Genomic DNA, 13,193 nt, shown 5'->3' with positions numbered 1-13,193 from the left:
GTGGTGGTGGTTGTGTGTGTGTGGCGGTTGTGTATGTGGTGGTTGTGAGTGTGATGGTTATGTATGTGTGGTGGTTGTGTGTGTGGTGGTTGTGAGTGGTGGTTGTGAGTGTGGTGGTTGTGTGTGTGGTAGTTGTGTGTGTGGTGGTTGTGAGTGTGGTGGTTTTGAATATTGGGATTGTGTGTGTTGTGGTTGTGAGTGTGGTGGTTGTGAGTGTGGTGGTTTTGAGTATTGGGATTGTGTGTGTTGTGGTTGTGAGTGTGGTGGTTGTGAGTGTGGTGGTTGTGAGTGTGGTGGTTGTGTGTGATGGTTGTGAGTGTGGTGGTTGTGAGTGGTGGTTGTGAGTGTGGTGGTTGTGTGTGTGGTAGTTGTGTGTGTGGTGGTTGTGAGTGTGGTGGTTGTGTGTGTGTGTGTGTGTGGTGGTTGTGTGTGTTTGGTGGTTGTGTGTGTGTGTGTGGTGGTTGTGTGTGTGATGGTTGTGTGTGTGGTGGTTGTGAGTGTGGTGGTTGTGTGTGTGGTGGTTTTATGTGTGGTGGTTGTGTGTGTGGTGGTTGTGTGTGTGTGGTGGTTGTGTGTGTGTGGTGGTTGTGTGTGTGGTGGTTGTGTGTGTGGTGGTTGTGTGTGTGTGTAGTGGTTGTGTGTGTGGTGGTTGTGTGTGTGTTGGTTGTGTGTATGGTGGTTGTGTGTGTGGTGGTTGTGTGTGTGGTGGTTGTGTGTGGTGGTTGTGTGTGTGGTGGTTGTGTGTGTGTGTAGTGGTTGTGTGTGTGGTGGTTGTGTGTGTGTGGTGGTTGTGTGTGTGTGGTGGTTGTGTGTGTGGTGGTTGTGTGTGTGTGTGGTGGTTGTGTGTGTGTGTGGTGGTTGTGTGTGTGGTGGTTGTGTGTGTGTGGTGGTTGTGTGTGTGTAGTGGTTGTGTGTGTGGTGGTTGTGTGTGTGTGGTGGTTGTGTGTGGTGGTTGTGTGTATGGTGGTTGTGAGTGTGGTGGTTGTGTGTGTGTGTGGTGGTTGTGTGTGGTGGCTGTGTGTGTGGTGGTTGTGTGTGTGGTGGTTGTGTGTGTGTGTGGTGGTTGTGTGTGGTGGTGTGTGTGTGTGGTGGTGTGTGAGTGTGGTGGTTGTGTGTGTGGTGGTTGTGTGTGTGGTGGTTGTGTGTGTGGTGGTTGTGTGTGTGATGGTTGTGTGTGTGGTGGTTGTGTGTGTGATGGTTGTGTGTGTGGTGGTTGTGTGTGGTGGCAGTGTGTGTGGTGGTTGTGTGTGTGGTGGTTGTGTGTGTGTGTGGTGGTTGTGTGTGTGTGTAGTGGTTGTGTGTGTGGTGGTTGTTTGTGTGGTGGTTGTGTGTGTGATGGTTGTGTGTGTGGTGGTTGTGTGTGTGATGGTTGTGAGTGTGGTGGCTGTGTGTGTGGTGGTTGTGTGTGTGATGGTTGTGTGTGTGGTGGCTGTGTGTGTGGTGGTTGTGTGTGTGATGGTTGTGTGTGTGGTGGTTGTGTGTGTGATGGTTGTGTGTGTGGTGGTTGTGTGTGTGGTGGCTGTGTGTGTGGTGGTTGTGTGTGTGTGTGGTGGTTGTGTGTGTGGTGGTGTGTGAGTGTGGTGGTTGTGTGTGGTGGTTGTGTGTGTGTTGGTTGTGTGTATGGTGGTTGTGTGTGTGTGTGGTGGTTGTGTGTGTGGTGGTTGTGTGTGTGTGGTGGTTGTGTGTGTGTGGTGGTTGTGTGTGTGTAGTGGTTGTGTGTGTGGTGGTTGTGTGTGTGTTGGTTGTGTGTATGGTGGTTGTTTGTGTGGTGGTTGTGTGTGTGGTGGTTGTGTGTGTGTGGTGGTTGTGTGTGTGGTGGTTGTGTGTGTGTTGGTTGTGTGTGTGGTGGTTGTGTGTGTGTATGGTGGTTGTGTGTGTGGTGGTTGTGTGTGTGGTAATTGTGTGTGTGGTGGTTGTGTGTGTGGTGGTTGTGTGTGTGGTGGTTGTGTGCGTGTGTGGTGGTTGTGTGTGTGGTGGTTGTGTGTGTGTGTGGTGGCTGTGTGCGTGGTGGTTGTGTGTGTGGTGGTTGTGTGTGTGTGTGGTGGTTGTGTGTGGTGGTGTGTGTGTGTGGTGGTGTGTGAGTGTGGTGGTGTGTGAGTGTGGTGGTTGTGTGTGTGGTGGTTGTGTGTGTGTGGTGGTTGTGTGTGTGGTGGTTATGTGTGTGTGTGGTGGTTGTGTGTGTGCGGTGGTTTTGTGTGGTGGTGTGTGTGTGTAGTGATGTGTGTGTGTGTGTGTGGTGGTTGTGAGTGTGGTGGTTGTGTGTGTAGTGGTTGTGTGTGTGTGTAGTTGTTGTATGTGTGTGTGTGGTGGTTGTGTGTGTGTGTGTGTGTGGTGGTTATGTGTGTGTGTGTGGTGGTTGTGTGTGTGTGGTGGTTGTGTGTGTGTGTGTGTGGTGATTATGTGTGTGTGTGTGGTGGTTGTGTGTGGTGGCTGTGTGTGTGGTGGTTGTGTGTGTGTGTGTGGTGGTTGTGTGTGTGTGTGGTGGTTGTGTGTGGTGGCTGTGTGTGTGTGGTGGTTGTGTGTGTGTGTGTGGTGGTTGTGTGTGTGTTTGGTGGTTGTGTGTGGTGGCTGTGTGTGTGGTGGTTGTGTGTGTGGTGGTTGTGTGTGTGTGTGGTGGTTGTGTGTGTGTGGTGGTTGTGTGTGGTGGTGTGTGTGTGTGTGGTGGTGTGTGAGTGTGGTGGTTGTGTGTGTGGTGGGGTTGTGTGTGGTGGTTGTGTGTGTGGTGGTTGTGTGTGTGGTGGCTGTGTGTGTGATGGTTGTGTGTGTGGTGGTTGTGTGTGTGATGGTTGTGTGTGTGGTGGTTGTGTGTGGTGGCTGTGTGTGTGGTGGTTGTGTGTGTGGTGGTTGTGTGTGTGTGGTGGTTGTGTGTGTGTGTGGTGGTTGTGTGTGTGTGTAGTGGTTGTGTGTGTGGTGGTTGTGTGTGTGTTGGTTGTGTGTGTGGTGGTTGTTTGTGTGGTGGTTGTGTGTGTGGTGGTTGTGTGTGTGTGGTGGTTGTGTGTGTGTGGTGGTTGTGTGTGGTGGTTGTGTGTGTGTATGGTGGTTGTGTGTGTGGTGGTTGTGTGTGTGTATGGTGGTTGTGTGTGTGGTGGTTGTGTGTGTGGTAGTTGTGTGTGTGGTAATTGTGTGTGTGGTGGTTGTGTGTGTGTGTGGTGGTTGTGTGTGTGTGTGGTGGTTGTGTGCGTGTGTGGTGGTTGTGTGCGTGTGTGGTGGTTGTGTGTGTGGTGGTTGTGTGTGTGGTGGCTGTGTGTGTGGTGGTTGTGTGTGTGGTGGTTGTGTGTGTGGTGGTTGTGTGTGGTGGTGTGTGTGTGTGGTGGTGTGTGAGTGTGGTGGTTGTGTGTGTGGTGGTTGTGTGTGTGTGTGGTGGTTGTGTGTGTGTGGTGGTTGTGTGTGTGGTGGTTATGTGTGTGTGTGGTGGTTGTGTGTGTGCGGTGGTTTTGTGTGGTGGTGTGTGTGTGTAGTGGTGTGTGTGTGTGTGTGTGGTGGTTGTGAGTGTGGTGGTTGTGTGTGTAGTGGTTGTGTGTGTGTGTAGTTGTTGTATGTGTGTGTGTGGTGGTTGTGTGTGTTGTGGTTGTGTTTGTGTGTGGTGGTTGTGTGTGTGGGTGTTGTGTGTGTGGTGGTTGTGTGTGTGTGTGTGTACTCACCTATATGTACTCACCTATATGTGCTTGCAGGATCGAGCATTGACTCTTGGATCCCGCCTTTCTAGCTATCGGTTGTTTACAGCAATGACTCCTGTCCCATTTCCCTATCATACCTAGTTTTAAAAGTATGAATAGTATTTGCTTCCACAACCTGTTCCCCAAGTGCATTCCATTTTTCTACTACTCTCACGCTAAAAGAAAACTTCCTAACATCTCTGTGACTCATCTGAGTTTCCAGTTTCCACCCATGTCCCCTCGTTCTGTTATTATTACGTGTGAACATTTGATCTATTTCCACTTTGTCAATTCTCCTGAGTATTTTATATGTCCCTATCATATCTCCTCTCTCCCTTCTTTTCTCTAGTGTCGTAAGGTTCAGTTCCTTCAGCCGCTCTTCATATCCCATCCCTCGTAGCTCTGGGACAAGCCTCGTCGCAAACCTCTGAACCTTCTCCAGTTTCCTTATGTGTTTCTTCAGGTGGGGGCTCCATGATGGCGCGGCATACTCTAAGACGGGTCTCACGTAGGCAGTGTAAAGCGCCCTAAAAGCTTCCTCATTTAGGTTTCTGAATGAAGTTCTAATTTTCGCCAGTGTAGAGTACGCTGCTGTCGTTATCCTATTTATATGTGCCTCAGGAGTTAGATTAGGTGTCACATCCACTCCCAGGTCTCTTTCTCGAATCGTTACAGGTAGGCTGTTCCCCTTCATTGTGTACTGTCCCTTTGGTCTCCTGTCACCTGATCCCATTTCCATAACTTTACATTTACTGGTGTTAAACTCCAGTAGCCATTTCTCTGACCATCTCTGCAGCCTGTTCAAGTCCTCTTGGAGGATCCTACAATCCTCGTCTGTCACAACTCTTCTCATTAATTTTGCGTCATCTGCAAACATCGACATGTATGATTCCACTCCTGTAAACATATCATTTACGTAAATTAGAAAGAGGATTGGTCCCAGCACCGATCCTTGAGGTACTCCACTTGTTACTGTTCGCCAGTCCGACTTTTCGCCCCTTACCATTACCCTCTGGCTCCTTCCTGTTAGGTAGTTCTTCACCCATACTAGGGCCTTTCCGCTTACTCCTGCCTGCCTCTCAAGTTTGTATAGCAGTCTCATGTGCGGTACCGTATCAAAGGCCTTTTGGCAGTCAAGAAATATGCAGTCTGCCCAGCCTTCTCTGTCCTGCCTTATCCTTGTTACTTTATCATAGAATTCTAAAAGGTTTGTTAGGCATGATTTCCCTGTCCAGAACCCATGTTGGTGCTTGTTTACAAACCCAATGCTCTCCAGGTGCTCAACAAGTCTTAGCCTAATTATTCTTTCAAGTATTTTGCAGGGGATGCTTGTCTGTGATAGGGGTCTGTAGTTAAGTGCCTCCTCCCTATCCCCCTTTTTGAAAATCGGTACGACATTTGCCTCCTTCCAGCAACTGGGCAATTCTCCCGACATAAGTGACTCATTGAAGATCATTGCCAGAGGCACGCTGAGAGCCTGCGCTGCCTCTTTAAGTATCCACGGTGATACTTTGTCTGGTCCAACAGCTTTATTTGCATCCAGTGTTGTCAACTGTTTCATTACATCCTCTGCTGTCACCTCTATATCTGATAGTCTTTCATCTTGGGTAATCTCTTCTAACAATGGGAGCTGCTCAGGCTCGGTAGTGAACACTCCATGGAATTTTGCATTCAGTACCTCGCAGATTTCCTTGTCGCTTTCTGTATATGCCCCTTCTGTTTTCCTCAGTCTTGTCACTTGGTCATTTACCGACATCTTCCTTCTTATATGGCTATGTAGTAATTTTGGTTGCTTTTTCGCTTTGACTGCAATATCGTTCTCATAACCATGGTGTGTGTGTGTGTGTGTGTGTGTGTGGGTGTTGTGTGTGTGGTGGTTGTGTGTGTGTGTGTGTGTGTGGGTGTGGGTGTTGTGTGTGTGGTGGTTGTGTGTGTGTGTGTGTGTGTGTGTGTGTGTGTGTGTGTGTGTGTGTGTGGGTTGTGTGTAGTGGTTGTGTGTGTGGTGGTTGTGTGTGTGTGTGGTGGTTGTGTGTGTGGTGGTTGTGTGAGTGTGGTGGTTGTGTGAGTGTTGTGGTTGTGTGAGTGTGGTGGTTGTGTGTGTGTGGTGGTTGTGTGTGTGTGTGGTGGTTGTGTGTGTGTGTGGTGGTTGTGTGTGTGTGTGTGTGTGTGTGTGGTGGTTGTGTGCGTGTGTGTGTGTGTGGTGGTTATGTGTGTGTGTGTGTGTGGTGGTTGTGTGTGTGTGTGTGTGGTGGTTATGTGTGTGTGTGTGGTGGTTGTGTGTGGTGGCTGTGTGTGTGGTGGTTGTGTGTGTGTGTGGTGGTTGTGTGTGTGTGTGGTGGTTGTGTGTGGTGGCTGTGTGTGTGGTGGTTGTGTGTGTGGTGGTTGTGGTTGTGTGTGGTGGTGTGTGTGTGTGGTGGTGTGTGAGTGTGGTGGTTGTGTGTGTGGTGGTTGTGTGTGTGGTGGTTGTGTGTGTGGTGGTTGTGTGTGTGGTGGCTGTGTGTGTGGTGGTTGTTTGTGTGGTGGTTGTGTGTGTGGTGGTTGTGTGTGTGGTGGTTGTGTGTGTGATGGTTGTGAGTGTGGTGGCTGTGTGTGTGATGGTTGTGTGTGTGGTGGTTGTGTGTGTGATGGTTGTGTGTGTGGTGGTTGTGTGTGTGGTGGCTGTGTGTGTGGTGGTTGTGTGTGTGATGGTTGTGTGTGTGGTGGTTGTGTGTGTGATGGTTGTGTGTGTGGTGGCTGTGTGTGTGGTGGTTGTGTGTGTGTGTGGTGGTTGTGTGTGTGGTGGTTGTGTGTGTGTTGGTTGTGTGTATGGTGGTTGTGTGTGTGGTGGTTGTGTGTTTGGTGGTGGTTGTGTGTGTGTGTAGTGGTTGTGTGTGTGGTGGTTGTGTGTGTGTTGGTTGTGTGTATGGTGGTTGTTTGTGTGGTGGTTGTGTGTTTGGTGGTTGTGTGTGTGTGGTGGTTGTGTGTGGTGGTTGTGTGTGTGTTGGTTGTGTGTGTGTTGGTTGTGTGTGTGTATGGTGGTTGTGTGTGTGGTGGTTGTGTGTGTGGTGGTTGTGTGTGTGGTAGTTGTGTGTGTGGTAATTGTGTGTGTGGTGGTTGTGTGTGTGGTGGTTGTGTGTGTGTGTGGTGGTTGTGTGTGTGTGTGGTGGCTGTGTGTGTGGTGGTTGTGTGTGTGGTGGTTGTGTGCGTGTGTGGTGGTTGTGTGTGTGGTGGTTGTGTGTGTGTGTGGTGGCTGTGTGTGTGGTGGTTGTGTGTGTGGTGGTTGTGTGTGTGTGTGGTGGTTGTGTGTGGTGGTGTGTGTGTGTGGTGTGTGTGTGTGGTGGTGTGTGTGTGTGGTGGTTGTGTGTGTGTGGTGGTTGTGTGTGTGGTGGTTATGTGTGTGTGTGGTGGTTGTGTGTGCGCGGTGGTTTTGTGTGGTGGTGTGTGTGTGTAGTGGTGTGTGTGTGTGTGTGGTGGTTGTGAGTGTGGTGGTTGTGTGTGTAGTGGTTGTGTGTGTGTGTAGTTGTTGTATGTGTGTGTGTGGTGGTTGTGTGTGTGGTGGTTGTGTGTGTGTGTGTGTGTGTGTGTGTGTGTGTGTGTGGGTTGTGTGTAGTGGTTGTGTGTGTGGTGGTTGTGTGTGTGTGTGGTGGTTGTGTGTGTGGTGGTTGTGTTTGTGTGTGGTGGTTGTGTGTGTGGTGGTTGTGTGTGTGTGTGTGTGTGTGTGTGTGTGTGTGTGGGTTGTGTGTAGTGGTTGTGTGTGTGGTGGTTGTGTGTGTGTGTGGTGGTTGTGTGTGTGGTGGTTGTGTGTGTGTGGTGGTTGTGTGAGTGTTGTGGTTGTGTGAGTGTGGTGGTTGTGTGTGTGTGGTGGTTGTGTGTGTGTGTGGTGGTTGTGTGTGTGTGTGGTGGTTGTGTGTGTGTGTGTGTGTGTGTGGTGGTTATGTGTGTGTGTGTGTGGTGGTTGTGTGTGTGTGTGTGGTGGTTATGTGTGTGTGTGTGGTGGTTATGTGTGTGTGTGTGGTGGTTGTGTGTGGTGGTTATGTGTGTGTGTGTGGTGGTTGTGTGTGTGTGTGGTGGTTGTGTGTGTGTGTGGTGGTTGTGTGTGGTGGCTGTGTGTGTGGTGGTTGTGTGTGTGGTGGTTGTGTGTGTGTGTGGTGGTTGTGTGTGTGTGTGGTGGTTGTGTGTGGTGGTGTGTGTGTGTGGTGGTGTGAGAGTGTGGTGGTTGTGTGTGTGGTGGTTGTGTGTGTGGTGGCTGTGTGTGTGGTGGTTGTGTGTGGTGGTTGTTTGTGTGGTGGTTGTGTGTGTGGTGGTTGTGTGTGTGATGGTTGTGAGTGTGGTGGCTGTGTGTGTGGTGGTTGTGTGTGTGATGGTTGTGTGTGTGGTGGTTGTGTGTGTGATGGTTGTGTGTGTGGTGGTTGTGTGTGTGGTGGCTGTGTGTGTGGTGGTTGTGTGTGTGATGGTTGTGTGTGTGGTGGTTGTGTGTGTGATGGTTGTGTGTGTGGTGGCTGTGTGTGTGGTGGTTGTGTGTGTGTGTGGTGGTTGTGTGTGTGGTGGTGTGTGAGTGTGGTGGTTGTGTGTGGTGGTTGTGTGTGTGTTGGTTGTGTGTATGGTGGTTGTGTGTGTCTGTGGTGGTTGTGTGTGTGGTGGTTGTGTGTGTGTGGTGGTTGTGTGTGTGTGGTGGTTGTGTGTGTGTGTGGTGGTTGTGTGTGTGTGTAGTGGTTGTGTGTGTGGTGGTTGTGTGTGTGTTGGTTGTGTGTATGGTGGTTGTGTGTGTCTGTGGTGGTTGTGTGTGTGGTGGTTGTGTGTGTGTGTGTGGTGGTTGTGTGTGTGTGGTGGTTGTGTGTGTGTGTGGTGGTTGTGTGTGTGTGTAGTGGTTGTGTGTGTGGTGGTTGTGTGTGTGGTGGTTGTGTGTGTGTGGTGGTTGTGTGTGTGTGGTGGTTGTGTGTGTGTGGTGGTTGTGTGTGGTGGTTGTGTGTGTGTTGGTTGTGTGTGTGTTGGTTGTGTGTGTGTATGGTGGTTGTGTGTGTGGTGGTTGTGTGTGTGGTGGTTGTGTGTGTGGTAGTTGTGTGTGTGGTAATTGTGTGTGTGGTAATTGTGTGTGTGGTGGTTGTGTGTGTGGTGGTTGTGTGTGTGTGTGTGTGGTGGTTGTGTGTGTGTGTGGTGGCTGTGTGTGTGGTGGTTTTGTGTGTGTGTGGTGGCTGTGTGTGTGGTGGTTGTGTGTGTGGTGGTTGTGTGTGTGTGTGGTGGTTGTGTGTGGTGGTGTGTGTGTGTGGTGTGTGTGTGTGGTGGTGTGTGAGTGTGGTGGTTGTGTGTGTGGTGGTTGTGTGTGTGTGTGGTGGTTGTGTGTGTGTGGTGGTTGTGTGTGTGTGGTGGTTATGTGTGTAGGGTGGTGGTTGTGTGTGTGCGGTGGTTTTGTGTGGTGGTGTGTGTGTGTAGTGGTGTGTGTGTGTGGTGGTTGTGAGTGTGGTGGTTGTGTGTGTAGTGGTTGTGTGTGTGTGTAGTTGTTGTATGTGTGTGTGTGGTGGTTGTGTGTGTTGTGGTTGTGTTTGTGTGTGGTGGTTGTGTGTGTGGTGGTTGTGTGTGTGTGTGTGTGTGTGTGTGTGTGTGTGTGTGTGTGTGTGTGGGTGTTGTGTGTGTGGTGGTTGTGTGTGTGTGTGTGTGTGTGTGTGTGTGTGGGTGTGGGTGTTGTGTGTGTGGGTGTTGTGTGTGTGGTGGTTGTGTGTGTGTGTGTGTGTGTGTGTGTGTGTGTGTGTGTGTGGGTTGTGTGTAGTGGTTGTGTGTGTGGTGGTTGTGTGTGTGTGTGTGTGTGTGTGTGTGTGTGTGGGTTGTGTGTAGTGGTTGTGTGTGTGGTGGTTGTGTGTGTGTGTGGTGGTTGTGTGTGTGGTGGTTGTGTGTGTGTGGTGGTTGTGAGTGTTGTGGTTGTGTGAGTGTGGTGGTTGTGTGTGTGTGGTGGTTGTGTGTGTGTGTGGTGGTTGTGTGTGTGTGTGTGTGTGTGGTGGTTATGTGTGTGTGTGTGTGGTGGTTGTGTGTGTGTGTGTGTGGTGGTTATGTGTGTGTGTGTGTGGTGGTTATGTGTGTGTGTGTGTGGTGGTTATGTGTGTGTGTGTGTGGTGGCTGTGTGTGTGTGTGGTGGTTGTGTGTGTGTGGTGGTTGTGTGTGTGTGGTGATTGTGTGTGTGGTTGTGTGTGTGTGTGTGGTGGTTGTGTGTGTGTGTGTGGTGGTTGTGTGTGTGTGGTGGTGGTGTGTGGTGGTTGTGTGTGTGTGTGGTGGTTGTGTGTGTGGTGGTTGTGTGTGGTGGTTCTGTGTGTGTGTGGTAGTTGTGTGTGTGTGTGGTGGTTGTGTGTGTAGTGGTTGTGTGTGGTGGTTGTGAGTGTGGTGGTTGTGTGTTGGTTGTGAGTGTGGTGGTTGTGTGAGTGTGGTGGTTGTGTGTGTGGTGATTGTGTGTGTGGTGATTGTGTGTGTGTTGGTTGTGTGTGTGGTGGTTGTGTGTGTGTGTGGTGGTTGTGTGTGTGTGGTGGTTTTGTGTGTGTGGTGGTTGTGTGAGTGTGGTGGTTGTGTGAGTGTGGTGGTTGTGAGTGTGGTGGTTGTGTGTGTGTGTGGTTGTGTGTGTGTGGTGGTTGTGTGTGTGTGGTGGTTGTGTGTGTGTTGGTTGTGTGTATGGTGGTTGTGAGTGTGGTGGTTGTGTGTGTGGTAGTTGTGTGTGTGATGGTTGTGTGTGTGGTGGTTGTGTGTGTGTGGTGGTTGTGTGTGTGTTGGTTGTGTGTATGGTGGTTGTGAGTGTGGTGGTTGTGTGTGTGTGGTGGTTGTGTGTGGTGGTTGTGTGTATGGTGGTTGTGAGTGTGGTGGTTGTGTGTGTGGTAGTTGTGTGTGTGGTGGTTGTGTGTGTGGTGGTTGTGTGTGTGTGGTGGTTGTGTGTGTGTTGGTTGTGAGTTTTGTGGTTGTGTGTGTGGTGGTTGTGTGTGTGGTGGTTGTGAATGTGGTGGTTGTGTGTGTGGTAGTTGTGTGTGTGTGTGTGGTGGTTGTGTGTGTGTGGTGGTTGTGTGTGTGGTGGTTATGTGTGTGTGTGGTGGTTGTGTGTGTGGTGGTTGTGTGTGTGTGGTGGTTGTGTGAGTGTGGTGGTTGTGTGTGTGTGTGGTGGTTGTGTGAGTGTGGTGGTTGTCTGTGGTGGTTGTGTGTGTGTATGTGTGTGGTGGTTGTGTGTGTGTATGTGTGTGGTGGTTGTGTGTGTGTATGTGTGGTGGTTGTCTGTGTGTGTGTGTGTGTGTGGTGGTTGTGCGTGTTTGGTGGTTGTGTGTGTGTGTGGTTGTTATGTGTGTGGTGGTTGTGTGTGTGGTGGTTGTGTGTGTGGTGGTTGTGTGTGTGTGTGGTGGTTGTGTGTGTGGTGGTTGTGTGTGTGGTGGGTGTGGTGATTGTGAGTGTGGTGGTTGAGTGTGGTGGTTGTGGGTGTGGTGGTTGTGGGTGTGGTGGTTGTGAGTGTGGTGGTTGTGAGTGTGGTGGTTGTGAGTGTGGTGGTTGTGAGTGTGGTGGTTGTGAGTGTGGTGGTTGTGAGTGTGGTGGTTGTGTGTGTGTGTGGTGGTTGTGTGTGTGTGGTGGTTGTGAGTGTGGTGGTTGTGTGTGTGGTAGTTGTGTGTGTGGTGGTTGTGAGTGTGTGTGTGTGTGGTGGTTGTGTGTGTGTGTGTGGTGGTTGTGTGTGTGATGGTTGTGTGTGTGGTGGTTGTGTGTGTGATGGTTGTGTGTGTGGTGGTTGTGTGTGTGGTGGCTGTGTGTGTGGTGGTTGTGTGTGTGATGGTTGTGTGTGTGGTGGTTGTGTGTGTGATGGTTGTGTGTGTGGTGGTTGTGTGTGTGGTGGCTGTGTGTGTGGTGGTTGTGTGTGTGTGTGGTGGTTGTGTGTGTGGTGGTGTGTGAGTGTGGTGGTTGTGTGTGGTGGTTGTGTGTGTGTTGGTTGTGTGTATGGTGGTTGTGTGTGTGTGTGGTGGTTGTGTGTGTGGTGGTTGTGTGTGTGTGGTGGTTGTGTGTGTGTGTGGTGGTTGTGTGTGTGTGTAGTGGTTGTGTGTGTGGTGGTTGTGTGTGTGTTGGTTGTGTGTATGGTGGTTGTTTGTGTGGTGGTTGTGTGTGTGTGGTGGTTGTGTGTGTGGTGGTTGTGTGTGTGTGGTGGTTGTGTGTGGTGGTTGTGTGTGTTGGTTGTGTGTGTGTGTGGTGGTTGTGTGTGTGGTGGTTGTGTGTGTGGTAGTTGTGTGTGTGGTGGTTGTGTGTGTGTGTGGTGGCTGTGTGTGTGGTGGTTGTGTGTGTGGTGGTTGTGTGCGTGTGTGGTGGTTGTGTGTGTGTGTGGTGGCTGTGTGTGTGGTGGTTGTGTGTGTGTGTGGTGGTTGTGTGTGTGTGTGGTGGTTGTGTGTGGTGGTGTGTGTGTGTGGTGGTGTGTGAGTGTGGTGGTTGTGTGTGTGGTGGTTGTGTGTGTGTGTGGTGGTTGTGTGTGTGTGGTGGTTGTGTGTGTGGTGGTTATGTGTGTGTGTGGTGGTTGTGTGTGTGCGGTGGTTTTGTGTGGTGGTGTGTGTGTGTAGTGGTGTGTGTGTGTGTGTGTGGTGGTTGTGAGTGTGGTGGTTGTGTGTGTAGTGGTTGTGTGTGTGTGTAGTTGTTGTATGTGTGTGTGTGGTGGTTGTGTGTGTGTGTGTGTGTGGTGGTTATGTGTGTGTGTGTGTGGTGGTTGTGTGTGTGTGTGTGTGTGGTGGCTGTGTGTGTGGTGGTTGTGTGTGTGTGTGTGGTGGTTTTGTGTGTGTGTGTGGTGGTTGTGTGTGTGTGTGGTGGTTGTGTGTGGTGGCTGTGTGTGTGGTGGTTGTGTGTGTGTGTGGTGGTTGTGTGTGGTGGTGTGTGTGTGTGTGGTGGTGTGTGAGTGTGGTGGTTGTGTGTGTGGTGGTTGCGTGTGTGGTGGTTGTGTGTGTGGTGGCTGTGTGTGTGGTGGTTGTGTGTGTGATGGTTGTGTGTGTGGTGGTTGTGTGTGTGGTGGTTGTGTGTGTGGTGGTTGTGTGTGTGATGGTTGTGTGTGTGGTGGTTGTGTGTGGTGGCTGTGTGTGTGGTGGTTGTGTGTGTGGTGGTTGTGTGTGTGTGGTTGTTGTGTGTGTGTGTGGTGGTTGTGTGTGTGTGTAGTGGTTGTGTGTGTGGTGGTTGTGTGTGTGTTGGTTGTGTGTATGGTGGTTGTTTATGTGGTGGTTGTGTGTGTGGTGGTTGTGTGTGTGTGGTGGTTGTGTGTGTGTGGTGGTTGTGTGTGGTGGTTGTGTGTGTGTTGGTTGTGTGTGTGGTGGTTGTGTGTGTGTGTGGTGGTTGTGTGTGGTGGTTGTGTGTGTGGTAGTTGTGTGTGTGGTAATTGTGTGTGTGGTGGTTGTGTGTGTGTGTGGTGGTTGTGTGTGTGTGTGTGGTGGTTGTGTGCGTGTGTGGTGGTTGTGTGCGTGTGTGGTGGTTGTGTGTGTGGTGGTTGTGTGTGTGGTGGTTGTGTGTGTGGTGGTTGTGTGTGGTGGTGTGTGTGTGTGGTGGTGTGTGAGTGTGGTGGTTGTGTGTGTGGTGGTTGTGTGT

Source organism: Procambarus clarkii, chromosome 14 (genome assembly GCF_040958095.1).
Source record: "Procambarus clarkii isolate CNS0578487 chromosome 14, FALCON_Pclarkii_2.0, whole genome shotgun sequence".
NCBI classification, from domain to species: Eukaryota; Metazoa; Arthropoda; class Malacostraca; order Decapoda; family Cambaridae; genus Procambarus; species Procambarus clarkii.
Note: the sequence above shows the minus strand (reverse complement) of the source record.